A 23,051-nucleotide genomic window follows, 5' to 3' on the forward strand; every position below is an offset into this window, starting at 1 on the left:
GCCAAAATTAAAGGGTTATGGCCACGTAGGGCAAACGGGGACAAGATCAGGTAGTTTAGTAGGACAGTAGCTCAGGTGATAAATAGGACAAAGTGAGGCTTGTGTGCGGGGACTCAGAATTGTTTGTCCTCAGCCTCTGGCATGTAGCACTTAGAGGTTGGAATGGGTGACCTGGTACCTGCAGGGATCTTTTAGAGGCTGGTGTCGAGTAACTGGGATATAAAGACCCTGTGAAGGTGGCAATTTGTAATGATACTCAGTGTCCTGCACGTGGCAGTAAACTTTGTTCATGTGAGACCTGTAGGGAAGGGAACAGAGCTTAGGAAACCACCAGGAAAGAGTCCACATGGGCTGAGGGAGGGAACCCCAGTTAGTTCCTACCAACCCACAGTGGCTCTGACTTAATATCACAGTGGTCCTGAGTTCACACCTTGCGAAGTGATGCGTCATGAGGAACTGAAGGGCAGATGCATCTTCCCCATGACCTCGAAAATCCTGCCTTTCTAGATCACCTCTGGTCTTTGGAGAGGAACTTAGTCCTGGGCATCAGTGTTCTGGATAAAATGAGAAGGTTGAGCTAGGCTGGGGAAATCCTTCAAGCTCTTTGCCTACAACTTGGAGAGAAGGGGTGGTGGGTGCTTGTGACGTGTGGGGAGTGCGCTTGTGACGTGTGGGGAGTGCGCATGCTCTTCCCCAGCGTGGGTGTCCTCTATCCTGTCTTCCAGTGCCCGTCCCCAGTGGGGCCAACTCCCCAGATAGCACGTCAGGCCAGGCCAGGAGGTGTGACCTCAGCCCGGGGGGGCTGTCCTCAAAGAGCACACTCCATTCCTTTTGGCTTGAGTGGAAAATGAGGCTTGTCTCTTCCTCCTGGGACTTTGGTGCTTAGACATGGGATTGAGAGGCCTTGGTGGAAAAGAGATACTTGAGGGATGTGAAGGCTATTAAATCCGCAGTGGCCGGCCGGGCACCTAGAGTGTCCACCTGGGTTGTCTCCAACGATAAAAAGACGAAACAGGGTTCCAGGGCGGTGTGTGCTTACCATGAAGGGGAGGTCCAAGCTTGTGAGTTAGCACAGTACAGGTTATCCCCATGGTGTAGAGAAGTGAACAGGGTTAGGAAGGTTAGGTAATGCCCAAGATTCTGAGCTGGTGAGGGTCTAAGCCAGAAGTATGACTCCAGGCCCTGCGTGGGGAGGGGCCTGCTCCGGCCACTCGCGTCTCCTCTGTTGTCCCGAACAATTCCTTGTGCCCCAGACTCAGCCGGTGTCACCCTCCTCGGAACGTGACCATCTCCGGTTATGCTGAGAGAAGAGAGGCATCACCCCCCTTCCTCCAGCCCTTTATAAAGGTGTTCCTTCTACTCTGTTTATTATTCTCCCAGTGCTAAGTTCTGATTTCCAGTGATGTTCTAGCACTCCATGTAAATTTGTCCTCTCCGAGAACGGGTTGGCCACCTTACTGTTAATTCAGTTGTCGAAATCACTGTTAAACGTGATTCATTTAGGAAGAATAAGAAAAGCTGGCCTCCTTAAAAGGAAATTTCCCCAGGGGTTCCCAGATAGCTCAGTTGGTTAAGCAGCCTGACTTTGGTTCAGGTCAGGATCTCATGGTTCGTGAGTTCAAGCCCTGTATCAGGCTGTGTGCTGACAGTGCAGAGCCTGCTTGAGATTCTCTCTGTTTGTCTCTCTCTCTTTGCCCCTCCCCAACTTGTGTGTGTGCGCACGCACGCACTCTGTCTCTCAAATAAATAAACTTAAAAAGAAAAAGAAAAGAAAAAGGAGCTTTCCCTTTGGGCTGGAGGTTGGATTAGGTGCCAGGAGGACCGAGCCTCTGTGCATACAGGAGGCCTCCAGGCCAGGCCTTCAATCTGTGGCCTCCCTCCCCCCCTCCCCCTCCCTCTGCTGGCAAGAAGCCCCAACAGCACGAGGGTGGGGGACTACCTGCCCTACCCAGGCTCCCCTCTGTGTGTAGCCGCTTATTATTTGCATGACCTCAATGAGTCCCCAGGACAACCCTATGACGTTATCTTACCCATTTTACAGGCAAGAAATGAGGCAACAGACCCATATTAGGCGATTTGCCCAAAGTGACATACCTTAGGGGTATGGGGTCAGGACTCAAACCTTAGCTTTTAACCCCCAGCTATACTGCAGGGCCTTACGCATCACAGATGAATTATTAGGCAATTATTTGTTTCGAGTATGTCTCACCAGCTAGAATGAAGGGTTGCAGAGAGCAGGAAGTGTGCCGGTCACATTCACCACTGGATCTCTGGCTCTCAGACTGGCATGCGGTGGGAGGTTAATACATCTGTGCTGAATTAAATCATGACGAGTGGGTGAGTTACTCTTATGGTCCACCTCTGGGCACTTGCTTTGCCCTCTTCTTGTGTGGACCCCATGGGGAGTCAGTCCGCTTTTCTAGAGGCAGAGGACGGCTCTGCCCTGGTTTGCAGATCGGCCTCGGAGGTGCCCTACACTTAATGGCATCCTTTCAGATCCAAAGGCACCAAACGAGTGGCCTGCAGCCAGAATCATCAGTCTCCAGGCGGGCTGTGTTCAGCCCATGCTATTTAAATGTTTGAATGAGTTGACAATTAATTCCACTAGAAAATTTGATTTCAGGTTTATCTTGAAAAACCTGGAAGATCTGGCAACCCTGGGTTCACAGTCCCACCCAGATGCAATCGGCATGCTCTGGGCAGCTGCTGCCGCCTTGAGGTGGGATGTGGGTACTACAGCAACCGGTCCTCTGGCCCGCCCACTTCTGTCCATGACCAGACCCAGGGCCCAGCTGTAGGCCTGCCTTTGCTGTCCCTGACATATATGACAGCAACTCCATCAGTCAATCACACTTTTTTTCTAGGTCAAAGGTCCAATTGGCACAAAAGGAAATGTAATAAAAAGTGACGCCCTTCCTCTGATGGCCCCTAGCTCCATCCCTGGAGGCCACAGGTCCCTATCTATCCCACAGACGTGCTGCATTTCCATTAGCACGGTCTCCAAACGCTTGCTGGCACCTCTTAGGGGCCAGACACCAGTGGGGCATCAGAGTCACACGACAATTATTCAGAACAGACTCCGGGACCCTCATCAGACCTTTGGAGGTAGAATTTCTAAAATTGGAGTCTTGTTTCCTGTTCCTCAGCAAGATAGAGACCACCGTACCCAAGATGCAACATCCCTAAAACGGTTCCCACTCTCCAGTCCAGACTCTGCCGAAGTCTGGCAGAGATGGGCCCAGAGCTCTAGCCATTGAGGCCACTGCTCAGTTGCACAGACTGTACCCTGCCCAAGGCACCAGCCAAGGCCTGAGATCTGGCCAGACCCTCTCACCAAGCCAGTTAAACCGCCCTCCCAACGCATAGAGAGCAGGTATCTCTTCTGAATTTACCACATCAACCATTCAATGCAAATACAGGGAGACCTGCGCTATTTGGGGGGGAGGGGCACCGAGGAGGGCTCCTCAGTGCAGCTGTTGGCCCAGGATGACTTCCTGTAAGAGGTGAGGCTTGGGCCAAGTTTGGTCTAGGGGTTAGAAGAAAAGAGGGCACATCTGTACTCTGTACTTCCCTCTCCCAGTTCACCCCATTCCCCACCCCACCCCACAGCTGCCTGTGTGTGTCAGGGGCCAGGGACAGGAAGATCTTAATGACAATGTACAACGAGAAGGCCCTGGGAGACCGACTGGGGTATAAGGAATTCTCCAATCATAAGTCAGACCAGCATGCTTGGCCCAAGGCTGCTTGGGGTTAGATGGCTTGGTATCCAGAAGGGCTTGCTTGAGGAAGCAGGGGTGCAGGAGCCTTGCTCTTCTGGCCACGGCCCACCCCTCTCTACAGCCTCAGTCAGTGCTATCGAAGATGGGTCCTTGGACCAGGGCCAGACCACAGGCTGCTACTGGACAGCAATGAGATAATACAGAACTTGAAAGTAAGCATTTAGAAACTTGTATAACAATTTTACAAGGTCAGTTGAATAAAGCTGAGGCTGGTACTTTGCATCTTTTAAAATTTTTATCTAAAAAAATGTTATTGTAAAATCTACATAATATAAAACATGCCATCTGAACCATTTTTAAGTGTACAATTCAGTGGCATCAAGTCCATTCACAATGTTATGTAACCATTACCACTGTCTAGTATACTTCTTCACTTTTACAAAAGTGTAAGTTCTCTGCAGATAAAAAAAAAATTTGGGGGGCACCTGAGTGGCTCAGTCGGTTAAGCGTCCGACTTAGGCTCAGGTCATGATCTCACGGTTCATAGGTTGGAGCCCCGTGTTGGGCTCTGTGCTGATAGCTCAGAGCCTGGAGCCTGTCTTCAGATTCTGTGTCTCCCTCTCTCTCTGATCCTCCCCTGTTCACGTTGTCTCTTTCTCTCTCTCAAAAATAAAGAAAACATTAAAAAATTAAAAGATGTTTTTTTCATTTCCTTTGAGAAGCACTGACCTAAATCCCATCCTGTGGGTTTCCCAAAGCCTTGCGGTAAAGTAGGCACCTTTTTGCAGAGCTTGATACAATGTTTGGCTTCATTTCCCCAAACTGTTGGGGTGAGATTTGCTCCCAGGGAATGGCGAGGCCTGAGGTCCAGGCTCCCTGGACAAGAGGAGTGGAGTGATGCACCCCACCATGGAAGGGAGGAGAGGAGGCTCTGGTGCTGCCTGGGGCTGGGGCAGAACCGGGCTGTCCCTGGGCTGGGCTGCCCCGAGCACCCGGGGCAGGAAAGCTGGATGAGAGGCTGCAAGGCTTTCTGGAAGGATTTCCTCCTGATGCAGCCGGCAGAGGTGCATTTGTTGAGAATTCCAGTAAAGTCAGCTCCAGCTGGGAAAGCCCTCAGCAACCTCTGTGTCCGCTCTCCTTGTGCAGAGAAAGAGCTCGATGCCAGAAAGAAAAGACTTGCCCAAGTTTACAATCAGTTAGTGGTGGCCCCAAATGCAGAGCTTTCAATTCCCAGGTAGCAGCAGGGCAGAGGTTCCTGGAGTCACACAGAATGGGGTTGAAGTTCCTGCTGTATTGATCCCCCAGGGCTGTGGGCATCCCCACACTCATCTGTGAAATAGGGAGAATCCCTCACAGGCCAGGTGAGTATTGAGCCTGGGGGCGGGTTTAATGAAGGGCATAGCACAGAGCCTGGTGCTTGGGTGATGGGCAAGACAGCTCAGTCCCCTGGCTCCTCCTGTCCCTCCAAGTCCAGTGCTCACCCTGAGAATGTAGGGTCTTCTCTGTCCTTCATGTCCCCTAGTGAGGGGGGACAAAGGAAGGCAGACCCTCTCCAGACTGAGAACAGGGAACTCATAATCTACTGCAACTGGCCTTCTCTGTGTTTTTGACTCTAATGCCAAGTCTTGGACTTGGCATCTTAGAGAAATTTTTGTCCTTTCTGGAACTCAGAACATTCATAAAATGAGGGAGTTGAACCAGAAGAACTCAAAAGTCCATTTTGGGGAGAGAGCACTAAAGTTTGGGAGGCTTTACATTTCTGTATCTTTTCTGGTATGAATTCCCAGCATGTCAGATGGGGCTACCACTGGGCTACTAACCACCTGCTTTTTTTTTTCTTTTTTTTCTTTTAAAGTTTATTTTTATTTATTTTGAGAGAGAGCAAGCGAGCATGGGAGGAGCAGAGAGAGAGGGAGACAGAATCCCAAGCTGACTTCATGCTATCAGCACGATAGCATGGTCCAGAGCCCGATGCAGGTCTTGAACCCATGAACTGTGAGATCATGACCTGAGCTGAGATCAAAAGTCAGATGTTCAACGGACTGAGCCACCCAGGCGCCCCCTCCCCTCCTAGCTACCTGCTTTTGTGTTGCCTCTCTGTCACTGCTTCCTGTCTCTCTTTTCTTTCTCTTTTCTGGCGAAGGTTTCCTAAGCACTTACCATTTTCTGCACACTGTTGCAAATAAGCATTTTCCATATTCCGTCTTACTGAATCCTTAAAGGGTCCTTGTGAAATATATGCTATTCTTATCCTATTTTCCAGACAAGAAACTGAGGTTCAGAGAATTTCATCACAGGAGGGCTTGGGTGGCTCAGTTGGTTGTGCATCTGACTTCAGTTCAAGTCATGATCTGACGGTTTGTGGGTTCAGGCCCCACATCAGGCTCTGTGTTGACAGCTAGGACCCTGGAGCCTGCTTCAGATTGTGTCTCCTTCTCTCTCTTTCAAAAGTAAACAAGTAAGGGGCGCCTGGGTGGCTTAGTTGGTTAAGCGTCCGACTTTCGCTTAGGTCATGATCTCGCGGTTAGTGGGTTCAAGCCCCGCGTCGGGCTCTGTGCTGACTGCCAGCTCAGAGCCTGGAGCCTGTTTCAGTCTGTGTCTCCCTCTCTCTCTGACCCTCCCCTGCTCACTCTCTCTCTCTCTCTCCTAGAAATAAGTAAAAATATTTAAAAAAAAAAAAGAAGAAAAGTAAACAAATATTTAAAGAAAGAAAGAAAGGTTTCATCACTGACCCGTAGCTGGTCACTGGCACAGCCAGCAGGTGGCGCACTCAACACTATTCCGCAGCTGGTCAGATCCCATCCCAGCCTCAATTCTGTGGATTCAATATGGCGTATGCGCACACTCACACCCTCCCCCGTTTTCCCCAAGTGGGCTCTGACCCCCATCCCAGAAACGCTCCTGCTGGCACGATCCCTTGGGCAGTCGGGGGGAGGGTTGGGGGGGTTGGCTGTTGGTGAGAAGATGATCACTGGTTGGTTCCGGTTTCTGACTTCCATCTCAGATAAGGTGTCCTCCACTCCGGGTCTCCTTCCTCTCCTTTCTCTGTAGGTGTCCCTAAGACAGTGCCCGAAGCAAGCCTCACCATTCATTCATTCATGTATTTATTAAACAAATACAAACATTCCTCCTACATGCCAGTCGCAGTGCTAGGCCCTGGGGACCCAGCGTTGCACAAGGCAGACAAGGTCCTTGTCCTCATGAACTTCCATTCTGGAAGGAGGTGACAGACGATAAAAAAAAAAAAAAATACATGAGTGCTGCAGGGAAATGAAAAGGTTAGTATAATAGACAGTGACTGTGGCAGGAGTGAGGGTCTCTGCAGATAAGGTGGGTGGGGGGCGGTGTGTTCCTGGCAAGATAGAATGGCGTGAAAAGACCCAAAGGCATGAGCCAGCAGATGCAAAGGAGCATAAATGAGGCCCACATCACTGGATAAGGTGAGGAAGGGGGTCCGGTGCAAGGAAGGTGGTCAGGGCCCAGCCATGCAGGCCTGGGGTGGCATTACATTTTACTAGTGATGAGAAGCTTCTAGGGGCTTTAAGCAGAGAGGGATGGGATTGGATTATGTTTGTGAAGGATCCTTTGGCCACTGTGAGAAAAGTGGATGGCAGGGAGCAGGGGTGTGGGAGAGAGAGATGAGGGTGGCTTGGATGGGGGTGGAGTCGATGGGATGGAGAGACAACGTCAGGTTCAGGATCTCTGTGGGCCGAGGTTACAGCTTCACTGCCAACGCTGAGAGGGAGCTGGCATGTGGCAGGGAGGAGAGCTGTGCCACATCTGCGGCGGGGGCCTGACGGCGAGATGCTCTGCTCTGGCCTCCCCCTCCCCTTCCCTGGTGTTGGGCTGTGAGCATCTGATGGTCAGGCATAGCCCTTGGCAATGAGAGGTCTGCATCTCCATAACATCTCCTCCAGCCCTCCTTCCTGGGCTCAGAGTTGTTTAAAATATTTTTTTTAACAAGTACATTTAAAAATCTAATTGGATTTATTAAGCAATTTATATGAATCAGTCAGCATCCCATCTTGCAGGTAGAGAAAAGCTCCAAGGAGCTGTACAAAGTGGTTTTTAAAAGCAGGGAGGGAGTCGCCTGGGTGGCTCAGTTGGTTGAGTGTCCAACTTCAGCTCAGGTCATGATCTAGTGGTCCATGAGTTTGAGCCCTGCATTGGGCTCTGTGCTGATGGCTCAGAGCCTGGAGCTGCTTCTGATTCTGTGTCTCCTTCTCTCTCTGCTCCTCCCCAGTTCATGTTCTGTCTCTGTCTCTCAAAAATAAATAAACGTTAAAAAAATTAAAAAGAAAAAGCAGGGAGGGGCAGACAAAAGGAATTTATTGGCAAAGAATGCATTGTCTTAGTCAAGGTCACCCTCCTAAGCAGAATGATATGGAACAGCAGGGGGTTACCTCCACCGGTTGACCAAGAAATTCCACTTGGGTTTGTTAAGGGTTACATTCCTGGGAGGTGGAAGCCATTGTTAGGTTAGGCATTAAGTCGTGGTTCACTGATGTGGGCCCCTAACATAAGTTACGCCATTTTGAGCCTTTTTTTTTTTCCAATAGTTCCTCCCTTTTGATCAGACTCTCAGCTTAACTGAAAGATGTGATCAAAATTTAAGACATCAGCGCCATTCTCAGGAGTATTCTGTGGTTCTTGAATCTTTTGTTTCTCCTTTGGTGCAATAATCACAGATGGTGACTTTTCTTTTCCAGATCATAACCTGTGATATGGTTCTGACTTTAGGTTCACAAAGGAATGTTTGATGACAAATCCACAGCCTGAAAGGCAAAGTTTACCCCCTTTGTTGTGTCTTTCCAGGCCAGGGTCAGACTAAAGGAAAGAAAGGAATGGAGAAAAGGTTGCATATTTATGTATCAAGTCTTTTTTTTTTTAATTTTTAATGCTTATTTATTTTGAGAGAGAGAGAGAGAGACAAAGTGCAAGCATGGGAAGGACAGAGAGAGAAGGAGACACAGAACTCAAAGCAGGCTCCAGGCTCTGAGCTGTCAGCACAGAGCCCAATGCAGGGCTCAAACCCACAAGTTGTGAGATCAGCACTTGAGCTGAAGTTGGATGGTCAACCGACTGAGCCACCCAGGTGCTCCTAATGTATGAAGTCTTGATTCACCGGCTAGGGAGGAAGCATCCACCTCCACTCAGCTGTTTCTCTTCCTCATCAATATGATTAGGAGGTCTCCAATGCTTCAATAGGACCAGATGGCAAGTGGGACCTTTTGCAGCTGTGAGATGCATATCCAAGGTTTAAGTTCCTTGGCTTAAGTTTGGATACCATCTTGGTGGTAAAGAGGACTGGGTATAGCCCCTTCCAAGGAGATTCAAGGACAATCTCCTTTCTTACCAGTTCCAAATCAGAAGAGTAGGAGGAAATTGGAAACACTAGTTGGGAGAGTCATGGCCAGAGTTTTGAAGAACTCAAGGAATTCAGGATCCAGCCCAATTTACAGGTATTATAACAGAACTTCAAAGACAACTAACAGGGGTAGAATCTGATATTGACAAAGGTGTAAACATAGTTCCTTCTCTCTACAATTACCCTGTATATGTTTATTTTATTTTTAAACATTTATTTATTTTTGGGAGAGCGCAAGTGGGGGAGGGGCTGGCGGGGGAGGGGAAGAGGACCCATATCAGGTTCTGTGCTGACAGGCTGACAGCAGCAAGCCCAGTGTGGGGCTCGAGCTCACGAACCACAAGATCATAACTTGAGCCGAAGTCGGACGCTCAGCCAACTTAGCCACCCAGGGACCCCTACAATTACCTTATATTTTTAATAGTAAAACTAATTTGTTTGCATTAAACATTGCCTGATTATTCATGTCTGTTGCAGGAATAATGCTTGGTCATATAAGTTCTGTCTTCTTTTGTAAAAGTAATCTCTACATCCAATGTGGGGCTCAAATTCATGACCCAGAGATCAAGAATCATAGGCTCTGTGGACTGAGCCAGCAGGTGCCCTGTATCTAAGCTCTTTTCAAAACTTTTTTTTAAAACAAGAATCCTTTATTTATTTTTGAGAGAGAGAGAGAGAGAGAATGAACAGGGGAGGGGCAGAGAGAGGGGGACAGAGGATCCAAAGCAGGCTCTGTGCTGACAGCGAGCTTGATGTGGAGTTTGAACTCACAAACCATTGAGTTCATGGACTGAGCCAAAGTTGGACACTCAAGTGACTAAGCCACCCAAGTGCCTCTTCTTCAAACTGGTTTGCTGGGGGGCGCCTGGGTGGCTCAGTCAGTTGAGCATCTGACTTCAGCTCAGGTCATGATTTCTCGGTTCGTGGGTTTGAGCCCCACATTGGGCTCTGTGCTGACAGCTAGCTCAGAGCCTGGAGCCTGCTTCAGATTCTGTATCTCCCTCTCTCTGGCCCTCCCCTGGTTACTCTCTCTCTCTCTCTCTCTCTGTCTCAGAAATAAATAAAACATTAAAAAAAAACTGGTTTGCTGGAAAATTGTATGCAAGATACCAGGTTAATTTGTTTTTAGGGGGTTTTATTGGCTCTGTAAAATCAACCTTAGTTCCTTAAAACTGTCTGGTCATACCTGAATCTAGGCACATCTCTTCCAAATATAATATTCCAGTCAAAGCTTTGGTAATATAATCAATGTTTCTTTTTTTTCTTTTTTTTTTTTTTTAAATATTTTTATTTATTTCTAGACGAGAGAGAGAGACAGCGTGAGCAGGGGAGGGTCAGAGAGAGAGGGAGTCACAGACTGAAACAGGCTCCAGGCTCTGAGCTGGCAGTCAGCACAGAGCCCGACGCGGGGCTCGAACCACGAACCGCGAGATCATGACCTAAGCGAAAGTCGGATGCTTAACCGACTAAGCCACCCAGGCGCCCCTATAATCAATGTTTCTAATTGTCTCCCGTTACAAGGAGAATCGATTCTCATTGAACTTATGTAAATAAGTACTTATTTTGCCATCAGAAGAATACTCAGGAGTTGTTGAATTCTGAAAGGATCAGAGAGGGAAGAAAGGAAAAGTCTCTTTGTTCACAAAGATATACCTTATCAAACTGTTGATAGCGTAAAACAGACAAAAGATTTCCCCAAATCCGGAAAAGCAAAACATTAGAAAACCAGAGATGTATTTTATTTATTATTAAATGATGTTTTATTTGTTTTTGAGAGAGCACAAGCAGGGGAGGGACACAGAGAGAGACAGGATCTGTAGCAGGCTCTGTGCTGACAGTGTCAACTCACAAACTACAAGATCATCATGACCTGAGCTGAAGTCAGTTGCTCAATCGACTGAGCTACCAGGTGCCCCAGAAAACCAGTAATATTTAAAAAAAAATTTTTGGGGTGGGGACACCTGGGTGGCTCAGTCAGTTAAGTGTCCGACTTCAGCTCAGGTCATGATTTAACAGCTTGTGAGTTTGAGCCCTGCATCAGGCTCTGTGCTGACAGCTCAGAGCCTGGAGCCTGCTTTGGATTCTGTGTCTCCCTCTCTCTCTCTGCCCCTCGCCTGCTCTTTTTCGGTCTTCCAGGGTACTTGTCATTTTCCTTTCTTTGAATTTCTCTGAAGATGAAACACATTTTCAGGAAGCTGTTGCAAAACATCCGAGTAAAACACTAACTGTCTGTAAATGTCAAAAGACTTAAACATTGCATCGTTAAAAGTCTGATTAGAGTTAGTTACAATCTAATTGATAATGAAATGTGGTTATTTCTGTTACATTATTTTTAAGATAATAGCTAGAATTATGACTGATAGTATTATACCAGGGCATATTGGAACTTTAGGAATTGTATGCAAATCTAAAACACGCATATTAATAACACTGACCCACGCAGTACAACCACAAAAGGTTTATCCTCATTTACTGGACAGTGTTTCTTCCTGTGTACTTTACCGTACCAAATAAATCAATTAGGGTAATCTCTCTCTTTGAGATGTTTTAGGAGTTCCCTAAAAAATCCCCAAAGTTAACTAGAGATAAAAATGACTTCATTTAGAATTTGACTTTTGGGACATTTGTCAAAAAAAAAAATTGCCTTTGGGGTGCCTGAGTGGCTCAGTCAGTTAAGCGCCTGACTTTGGCTCAGGTCATGATCTCACAGCTTGTGGGTTCCAGCCCCGTGTCAGGCTCTGTGCTGATAGCTTGGAGCCTGGAGCCTGCTTCGGACTCTGTGTCTCCCTCTCTCTCTGCCCCTGCCCCACTCGACTCTGTCTCTCTGTCTCTCGAAAATAAATAAACACTAAAAGAAAATTTTTTTTAAATTGCCTTTGATGGGGCGCCTGAGTGGCTTAGTCGGTTAAGCGTCCGACTTTCACTTAGGTCATGATCTCGCGGTTCGTGGGTTCGGGCCCCGCGTCGGGCTCTGTGCTGACTGCCAGCTCAGAGCGTGGAGCCTGTTTCAGAGTCTGTGACTCCCTCTCTCTCTGATCCTCCCCTGCTCACGCTGTCTCTCTCTCTCTATCTCCTAGAAATAAATAAAACATTAAAAAAAAAATTAAAAAAAAATAAATTGCTTTTGAGACAGCTTTTTATTATCGTTTCTTTTCAGTGGTCTTTTTAAGAGTGTGGAAGCTTTCTTTTTTTGATAATGTTGAATTTGTAAGTTTCAGGTAACATGTGAAACCTTTTTAAAGATTTTTCGCACAGTTTTGAAAAGCTATTAGCCAGGATCATGGTGTAAGAAGACATAATGTTTTTCCTTTAAAAAAACAAAATCAAGTGCTGGGACACCTGGTGGCTCAGTCCATAGAGTTTGCGCCTCTTGATCTTGGGGTTGTGAGTTCTAGCCCCACGTCGGGGATAGACATGACTTAAAAATAAAATGTAAAAAGATTAAAAAATAAAAAAATGTAAGTGCATGTGTAGAGTTAGGAGCTGTTGTACATTTATGATTTAATAAAATAATTCTAAAGGAAAAAAATAGAAAAGGTTTTAAAACATGTGTCAATTATATTCAAATTAAAAAAAATTTTTAAAGGTCTAAAACACTTGGGCAAACAGGATCATAGGTCACTGTGAAATAATGCTTAGTTAAGTGGTTATCCATTTAACACCAAATGACAATTTTTCGGCAAGTACAGAAAGTTAAATATTTGTGGAAAGCTATAGCTCTTTGAATATGGAAAGAACTCAGGGACACCTCATTGACTCAGTTGGAAGCGCATAGGATACTTGGTCTCAGCATCATGAGTTTGAGCCCCACGTTGGGTATGGAGATTACTAAAAATAAATGAACTTAAAAATATGTATATAAATAAATTAAGAAGACTCATATTTTTAAAAATTCAAAGTGACTATAGATCTGATAAAGGCAAAATATAGAATCTTTGTCTTTCAGGTAGATTACATTGAAGATAAATAAAAACCTTTGTTTACAGTTTCTTATTAAGAGCAAACTGAGGCTCCTGGATGACTCAGTCAATTAAACGTCTGACCCTTGATTTCAGCTCAGGTCATGATTTCACAGTTTCAGAGATCAGGCTCCGTGCTGGGTGTGGAGCCAGCTTAGGACTCTCTCTCTCCCTCTCTCTGCCCCAACCCTGCTTGTGCTATCTCTCTCTCTCTAAATAAACAAATAAACTTAAAAAAAAAAAAAAGAGCAAACCAATAATCTAAGAAAACTTTGTCCTTGGGGCACTGGTTGGCTCAATCAGTGAGTGTGAAACTCTGGTTCTTGGGGTCATGAGTTTGAGCCCCATATTGGATGTAGAGATTACTTAAGCATAAAATCTTAAAAAAAAAAAGAAAAAAGAAAAAAGAAAAAAAGGAAAGGAAAGAAAAGAGAACTTTGTCCTTTTAACAGAGAGAAAAGCCAAATTCTAATTTTGTGCCAGCGTACTCTGGATATTAAAACTTATTCTAGAATACATTTTATTCTTAGCCAGCTTAACCACACACTAAAATTCCTTTCTAAAGATTCTTTTTCTACAATCTGTCTACAACTTTCTTTTTTATACTCAGGTGTTATCCTATATTTTCCCTCTTTAGCCATTCTCAATTTACAACAAAACTGTTTTCTTTCACCCCGCAACAAGAATGCAGTTCGGCTCCTCATCACTTCTCTCATGGAAAGCACATGTACTACTTTTCTTGCATACGAATATGTTTCCCTTATTATTTTCAGTAGCTTTAATCATGTATGTTAATTAAAATTCAGAACCCTTAGGAACTTTAAGAAGTAAATAATTGTGAGCTGTGTTTTACATTCACATTCTGTGAATAGACAGACTTAACAAGTATTTTTTGTGATTTCTAGAAATGTGCTTTTTTAAATAGAAAATTTCTCAGCGTGGCATAAAACAAATTTGCTTATAGACACTGATATCTTTAGTTCTTCCGTGAAAGGGAGCACAAATGGATAAGCCTATGGTCAGTAATTAATGTTTCAGGATTTTATCTTATTTGAAACGTATTTGGATAGTCAATGAATTTACCTTATCAGTTAACTTAGCAAAACTTTAAGGTTTCAGGCTACAAAAAAGATTTGGGAAAAATCCCTAAGAACCTTTTTTAAAAAAAATTTTGGGGCGCCTGGGTGGCTTAGTCGGTTGAGCGTCCGACTTTCGCTCAGGTCATGATCTCGCGGTTCGTGGGTTCGGGCCCCGCGTCGGGCTCTGTGCTGACTGCCAGCTCAGAGCCTGGAGCCTGTTTCAGTCTGTGACTCCCTCTCTCTGATCCTCCCCTGCTCACGCTGTCTCTCTCTCTCTCTCCTAGAAATAAATAAAAACCTTAAAAAAAAAAAAATTAAATCTTTAAAAAAAAAAAAAAAATTTAATGTTTATTTATTTTTGAGAGATACAGAGAGCAAGCAGGAAAGGGGCAGAGAGAGGAGACACAGAATCCGAAGCAGGCTCCAGGCTCTGAAGTGTCAGCACAGAGACCGATGTGGGGCTCAAACTCAGAGACTCCGAGATCTTGACCTGAGCTGAAGTTGGATGCTTAACCGACTGAGCCACCCAGGTGCCCCCAAACTTTTTTTTACACCTATTCAATTTAATTATTCTTAACAATCATGATTAGATGATCCACGAAAGCTTTGTGAGACATTGGACTAAGCCAGCTCTCATTCTCTGTTGTTTATTTTTTTGCTAACAAATTTTGCAACATAATGAATTTATTTGATTAGTGAAACTAGGTGAAATAAAAAGTTGTATGTTTGCATCATATTCAATGTTGATAACTTGAAGACATGTCCATTTTAATCAAGCCAGCAACTTTTAAACTAGCTTTAACATAAAATATTTTCCCAGATTGTATGAATCTGAAATTCATCTGGGTTAAATTTTTGTTTTATTTTTGAGAATTTTTATGACTACTAAATTTCTATAAGTGCTGAATTTTCTTTAAGCCATTTAATAGAGCTCTTTACAAATTAATTTTAGCAATACCATCCAGAGGTACAAAATGCTGGTTCTCAAAACAAGACGTCTATATTAAGATATTCATAAAAGCCTTTGCAAAATTGGATTAAACCCCACTCATCTTCATATGAATTTAAAATGAACTTTTCTAACAGTATAGCAAGATATGTTTTAAGTTGGGTAGATGTATTCTACAGTTCAAGGTTATCATATAATTTAACAAAATGTACAACCTCAAGGCTCTTCACAATTAATACAAAAAAAATCAATTTTTTCAAACCGTATTCGCTTGAAAACATACCCTAGTAGAATGTTTACTTAAGAAATAAAATAACAGGGGCACCTGTGTGGCTCAGTCTGTTCAATGTCTGACTTTGGCCCAGGTCATGATCTCATGGTTCGTGGGTCTGAACCCCTCATCAGGCTCTGTGCTGACAATGTGGAACCTGCTTCAGATTCTCTTGTCTCCCTCTCTCTCTGCCCCTCCCCAACTCAGGCATTCTCTCTCTCTCTCTCTCTCAAAAATAAACATAAAATGGGGCTCCTGGGTTGCTCAGTCAGTTGGCTCAGGTCATGATCTCACTGTTCGTGAGTTCAAGCCCCTTGAGATTCTGTGCTTTAGATTCTGTGTCTCCCTTTCTCTCTGTCCTTACCCCACTCGTTCTGTCTCTCAAAAAATGAATAAATGTTAAAAAATTAAAAGAACATTAAAATAATTAAGAAATAAAATAATAAAGGGGAGCTATATCACCAATGTAAGATTTATAGTTAATTGTAGATTCTACCATTCATAACAATTCATTGAGATGCTAAGTGTGTTTCATTTCATGTTTAATGAGACTTAAATTATGTGGGAATGTTAACATTTGTTCCAAAATAGCAGAAAAATTATGAATTATTGGAGAAAATACTGTTATTTGTATATCTGGCATTTAACCTTTTAAATTAGGGAGTCTAGATGCTTTTGTAGCATAATATTAATACAGTGGGGTGCCTGGCTGTCTCAGTCGGTAGAGCATGCAACTCTAATCTCAGGGTTATGAGTTCGATCCTCATGTTGGGTGTAGAGATTTCTTAAAAATAACAAAATCTTTAATATTAGACCAATGATTAGTCTCTTGTAAAATAAAAGGAAAACTAGTAAAAAAAAAAAAAAAGTTTTAGTTGATGTTATCTGCTTGTGAGGATTTTACTTAGTATTTAAACCGTAAGGCCTTGCATACTTTTCTCTTAGAATATGCAGGTCCCTTCCTGAACCTTTATGCTTATGGTAGAACAATAAAAGAACAAAGAGCTTATTGATATGTTCAGATTTATTGACATTCAGAATTAGTGCCAAGAGGGGTGCCTGAATGGCTCGGTTGGTTGAGCATCTGACTTTGGCTTGGGTCATAATCTCACTGTTCATGAGTTCAAGCCACACATCCGGCTCTGTGCTGACAGCTCAGACTCTGGAGCCTGCTTTGAATTCTGTGTCTCTCTCTCTCTCTCTGCCCCTCCCCCACTCACACTCTGTCTCCCTCAAAAGTAAATAAACATTTAAAAAAAAAGATTCAGGGGCGCCTGGGTGGCTTAGTCGGTTAAGCGTCCGACTTTCGCTTAGGTCATGATCTCGCAGTTCGTGGGTTTGGGCCCCGCGTCGGGCTCTGTGCTGACTGCCAGCTCAGAGCCTGGAGCCTGTTTCAGTCTGTGAATCCCTCTCTCTCTGACCCTCCCCTGCTCACTCTGTCTCTCTCTCTCTCTCCTAGAAATAAATAAAACATTAAAAAAAAAAAAAAGATTCAGTGCCAAGAGCTGGAAGATCTACTTTTGGGAGGGAAATGCTATTTAGAATATGTAAAAATAAGTGGTAACAGCTAATTTTTGGGAAATTAGGTAACAGATGCTTTTACTACTCAGGTAAATAGTAAAGATGTTCTATCATCCCTAAGGCACTGGCTGGTACCCATTACTTTCTGATTTGAGTGATAAATAATTGGTAATAGTGACATAACTATATGGTGTTCTACATCACACCTCGCTGTACAGTGTTTGAAGTATTCTTCATATTGATAAAACTATAGGTTAATACATATTGATTTTCCCCTTAACTTCTCCATATTAGCCTCTTTTTTAAGTAGGCTTCACACACAGCATGAAGCCCTACGCAGGACTTGAACTCATGACCCTGAGACCAAGACCTGAGCTGAGTTCAAGACTTGAACACCTAACCGACTGAGCCATTCACGTGGCCCCTCCACATTAGCTTTTTTTTTTCCCCCCTTTTTTTAATGTTTTATTTATTTCTGAGAGAGAAAGACCGCGTGAGCGGGGGAGGGCCAAAGAGAGGGAGACACAGAATCTGAAGCAGGCTCCAGGCTCTGAGCTGTCAGCACAGAGCCCTATGTGGGGCTCGAATCCAGGAACCGTGAGATCATGACCTGAGCCAAAGTTGGATGCTTAACCGATTGAGCCACCCAGGTGCCCCCATATTAGCTTTTTAAAATAACTTTTTATTCCTTAGTTTCCTGGATTTTTACCTTAATATTATAATGTGTGAAAATATCGTTCAGTTTTATAATGGAATTCTTAGTGTAACAAACTTTTTGTTTTTTAAATTTTAAGTAGGTTCCATGCCCAACCTGGGGCTAGAACTCACAAAATTGAGATTAAGAGTCACATGCTTGACCAACTGAGCCAGCCAGGTGCCCCACTAGCTACCTGTTTTAAAAAACTTCCTCAAGTGGGATATCATATGGGAACAGTAATTACTCCCCTTAATGCAGATCTCAATGCAAATGACATGCACCCAATTAGAAAATAGTAAACAAAATTTCTTTAGACATAATACATAATTGGGTCATGTAATGCTTGCTGAATATGCTTACTGACGAAACAAAAGCATGTTCCAGAAAGGGAGAATGTGGTTTTGTGCTGGTTTTTAAAAATACTGGTTAAAGATCATAAGGAGGTGAAGGGGAATATGGAAAACAGCAATAAATTACATTTGTATAGCTTAGCAATCAACACAACTTATATTTACTTTTAAGCTGTTTTTTGTTGTTTTTTTTTTTTTTTTTGCACAATAAATGTTGGCATTTAATACATTATCTTCCAAATTTTTGTTGTTGTTTTTAATGTTTTATTTTTATTATGAGAGAGAGAAGCGGGAGCGTGCACAAGCAGAGAGGGCAGAGAGAGAGGGAGAGTGCTGAGAGAGAGAGAATCCCAAGCAGGCTCTGCGCTGACCTCACAGAGCCTGACTTGGGGCTCGATCTCATGAACGCAAGATCATGACCTGAGTGGAAATTAAGAGTTGGTCGCTTAACCAACTGAGCCACCCAGGCACCCCTACCTTTAAGTGTTAATATATATGCTTAATATCCATTTTGTTAAAGTGAATTTGTTTAAGCCAGTAGTTAAGAGCACGACCTCAGACCCCAGACTTGTAGACCTGAGTCCCCATGCACTGCTTCCTGGGTGACTTCTCTTTTCTTCGGTTTCCTCTCTGGGAGGGTAATCATGACAGCTACTCCTGGGGTTGTTGCGGGGATTCAATGATTTAATACATGTAACATGATTAAAACAGTTGCCTGACATATAGGAAATGCTCAAATGTTTGTTGTTGTTATTTACACATCAAAGTAATTCAGGAGAATTCAGTTGCCATTGAAGTGGGATAAATCTACATATTTAGGGCATATGTTATTTACACAGTTTTAACACTTGCTTTATTTGTTTTTTTTTTTCTTTTTTTTTAAATTTTTTTTTTTTATTTATTTCTAGAGAGAGAGAGTGAGCAGGGGAGGGTCAGAGAGAGAGGGAGTCACAGACTGAAACAGGCTCCAGGCTCTGAGCTGGCAGTCAGCACAGAGCCCGACGCGGGGCTCGAACCCACGAACCGTGAGATCATGACCTAAGCGAAAGTCGGACGCTTAACCGACTAAGCCACCCAGGCGCCCCAACACTTGCTTTATTTGTGGTTTATAATCAGTGAACGAATGGTTGTTCGTTCACCTATTTATGCAAGTGCTTTATGGCCGCACATAGTGCTGGAAGTCCGTGCTCTGTGACTGACATGTTCTGTGACTCGAGGCAAATCATGGAGCCTTACAAGGGCTCCATGTTTCTTATAACCTTGCGGTTCTACAGTTGTTACCCTCTCATTTGCTGACGTCACCATGGTCTCACTTGCTGACGGCACAGCGCTCATGGGACAGGTGACATGGGTGTGAGCCCCAAGTCAACTAAACATAATTAACTTCATTTTATGCTTTGGCTACACTTGTCCCAAACTTGGACTTGAGGTCTTGTACATATGTGCCCCTGGCCACATACCATCTAGTTTGGAGCCCTCAAAAACTTTAGCGAATAAAATAAGGTAAATATTTTACTTGTGATGGTTCAGTATAGATTTTATTTTTATTGACTGGCTTTTTTAAACCTAGTGATTGCAGTTATGACTGTGTAATTGATTGTTTCTCTTTTTTTTTTAAGTTCATTTATTTATTTTGAGAGAGAGAGAGAGAGAGAGAGAGAGAGTGAGCATGAGTGGGGGAGGGGCAGAGAGAGAAGGAAAGAGAGAGAATTCCAAGCAGGCTCTCTCTGTGCTCTCAGCATAGAGCCTAATGTGGAGCTCGATCCCAAGAATCATGAGATCATGACCTGAGCCGAAATCAAGAGTTGGATGCTTAACCAACTGAGCCACCCAGGGGCCCCTTTAGTTGATTTTTTCTAATCGTTAAAATGTATATTGAGTTTTTTTAAATGCCACACATCTATAATAGGCACACATAAATATATAAACAGAGAGCCTATAATTATTGTTTGAACATTTTTAGCCAGGAGATAAGTATGATAATACAAAACTCACTAGTTTATAAAAGGACAGTTGGATCCAAATCGATTTTCATTGAGATGGAATGAGTTAGTTACCTGCTCAGATAGCTAAAGTTTTTCTACTACTATTTGCAGAGAAGACACATGATTTTTCATTTGTCTACATTTCAAATGACTTTTCCCCTTATGTCTTACTTCTGATAAGAATGATATCCCTGAGGTTTGTACTTTTAACATTTTCATCTCAAAGACAGAGGGAAAGAATACACATTCCTCCATGGACTTTGGTTTCCTAAGGCTAATAATTTACAAGCCTTTTGAGGTATAAAAAGGAGGTTTGTGGTTGGCTAAAGGACGAGGTGAGCTCTCAGGTCATGATCTCGCGGTTCATGGGTTCAAGCCCCACGTCAGGCTCTGGGCTGACAGCTCAGAGCCTGGAGCCTGCTTCAGATTCTGTGTGTGTGTGTCTCTCTCTGCCCCTCCTCTGCTTGCAGTCTGTCTCTGTGTCTCAAAAATGAATAAACATTAAAAAAATTAAAAAAGGACAAGGTGAGCTCTGAATTGTCTCTAGAACTGTGTTTCTAGTTTTATAACAATTTGTAAGATAAAGACAGTTGCTTTTCTTTAATTCCTCAAAGAATTGGATTGTAGCCTACGTGTTAAAGAACTGATCAATGTTGGAATTTTTTTAAATGTTTGTTTATTTTCAGAGAGAGAAAGAGGGAGAGAGAATGCAAGCTGGGGAGGGGCAGAGAGAGAAGGAGAGAGAGAATCCCAAGCAGGCTCTGTGCTGTCAGCACAGAGTCCAACGCGGGGCTTGAACTCATGAACTGTGAGGTCAAGATCTGAGCTGAAATCAAGAGTCAGACACTTATCTGACTACCCAGGTGCCCCAGATTTTTTTTTTTTAATTTTTAATTTTAGTTTTCCCTTGGATGCTTAAAGGAATACATAGCAGTTTGCCAGAAAATCTCTCAGTCTCATCACCTCTGAGAGGGGCTCATTAAGGGTTCTACTTTGAAGGGAGATATGGAGATGCCTGTTAAGCCATTAACTTGGCAGACTTTTGTGTAAAGGCAATTCAGACAAAGGATACCTAGAGTGAATGTTCAAATGAAGGAGTGTGGAGGAGAGCAGTAAGGATGACTTCAGTCTTATGTATTATGTTCCTCTTGTGTCTTTTGATTTTTTATCAGCTTTTTACATTTAAACTTTCAATGGAGTTGGACTTTTTTTTCCCTATTCTTGAAGCCTCTGTTGTTGTTTTTTTAAATTTAAATTTATTTGTTTTTTTACTTTAGAGAGAGAGAGAGTATGTAAGCAGGAGAGAGGGGCAGAGGGAGAGAGAGAGAATCTTTTTAAAAATTTTTTTTAAAAAGTTTTATTTTATTTTTGAGAGAGAGAAAGAGAGAGACAGAGTGCAAGGAGGGGAGGGGCAGAGAGAGAGGGAGACACAGAATCTGAAGCAGACTGCAGGTTCTGAGCTGTCAGCACAGAGCCCAACTCGGGACTCAAACCCATGAATCGTGAGATCATGACCTGAGCCAAAGTTGGACACTTAACCGACTAAGCCACCCAGGTGCCCCGAGAGAGAGAATCTTAAGCAGGCTCCGGAGCCTGATACTTCCATGACCCTGGGATCATGACCTGAGCTAAAATCAAGAGTCAGACACTGAACCACCCAGGCTCTAAAACTACTGAGACACTCAGGCTCCTCTCACACTTTATTTAAGTGTACTTATTGATCTTATTTACTTGGAACATTCCTCATAAACACGATTGTAATTCTAGGTTGTGATTCCCCTGAGGTCTCATAGCAGTTTCTAGAACCTTAGCCAAAAATAGAGTTTAACTCATATCTCCATATCTTGCCATATCTCACCACCGATGCGGGGGAGCAACTCACAGGCAACTCTGCCTGGCGTTAATTTTCGGCCCCCAACCTGATGGTTACCAAGCCAAGTTCTTCAGGACACGAAACAGCTTAGTAAGATCTTGCCTTTTGAAAAAATTATTATTTTTTTAATTCAAAGATATTTATAACTTTTGGGACCATAGTTGTTGGTTTTTTTTAATGTTTGACTTATTTATTTTGACAGAGAGAGAAAGAGAGAGAGAGGCAGAGAGAGAGGGAGAGAGAGAATCCCAAATGGCCTCTATACTTCACAGAGCCTGACATGGGGCTTGATCTCACAAACCATGAGATCATGATCTGAGCCAAAATCAAGAGTCAGTCACTTACCTGACTGAGCCACCCAGGAACCCCCATAGTTCTTAGATATAAAATAAGCAGGTGTGCTGGAAGGTGCTATGTTTAACTCTTTGGATTTCAAAGATCCCATCTTCTTTATTTATTTTTTTCTTTTAACTAACCCTTTACTTCATGTGCACACAGAAACCAGCAGTAACCCAGCAAGTGGAACCGTGGACACCACCAGTAGCCAAAGAACAGGGGATGGGAAAGGACTGAACTAGCGGACGTCCAAGATCAGAGACTGTTGGGCTGATCCAAGTGAATGGAGAACTGTTGTGTCTGCAGTTCCCAGCGTGGAATCTGAGGACAGAACCAAGGGGTGGGGTGTAGAAGGTCCTATGGACTTGCCAACAGAAGGCCTGGGTGTGCCACCAGCAATTCCCAGAATAAACGAAACCAGCAGATGCCAGTAAATGGGGACTGTGGACTGGAATGGGGAAAAGGGATTCCAACAAGTGGAAAATTGCAGATGGAACCAAGGGCTAGAGACTGGCGCTCTGTCAGAGCCTCCCGTCAATCTAGACGGACCTGTTAACCCTGGCCTGGAAGTTCTGTTCGGTTGGGAGCTAACACACAAAGAGCAGAGTTCAGACCAAGAGGAACTTACCAAGGGTCCTCAGAAATGGTGAGAAAGACGGTGAACTCAAAAGTATTTGCTTTGGATCCCACTGTTGCCACCAAATCTGTTAAAAAACAGAATTTAACCAAGTAAATTGGCATTATTGAATAATTCATTAATATGGCAACATCTCATCTAGCAGGTAGAGGGGAGCTCCCAGGAACTGTGCAAAATAGGAGGTTTACAAAGGTAGGGGGCGAGGTGGGGGAGAAAACGAGGAATTTATTAGCAAGAAATGCATTATTTTAGGCAAGGTTGCCCTCCTAAGGGGAATGGTAGGGGTCTATCAGGTGATTACCTCCTA

Source organism: Hyaena hyaena, unplaced genomic scaffold, assembly GCF_003009895.1.
Source record: "Hyaena hyaena isolate Hyena2069 unplaced genomic scaffold, ASM300989v1 scaffold_3, whole genome shotgun sequence".
NCBI classification, from domain to species: Eukaryota; Metazoa; Chordata; class Mammalia; order Carnivora; family Hyaenidae; genus Hyaena; species Hyaena hyaena.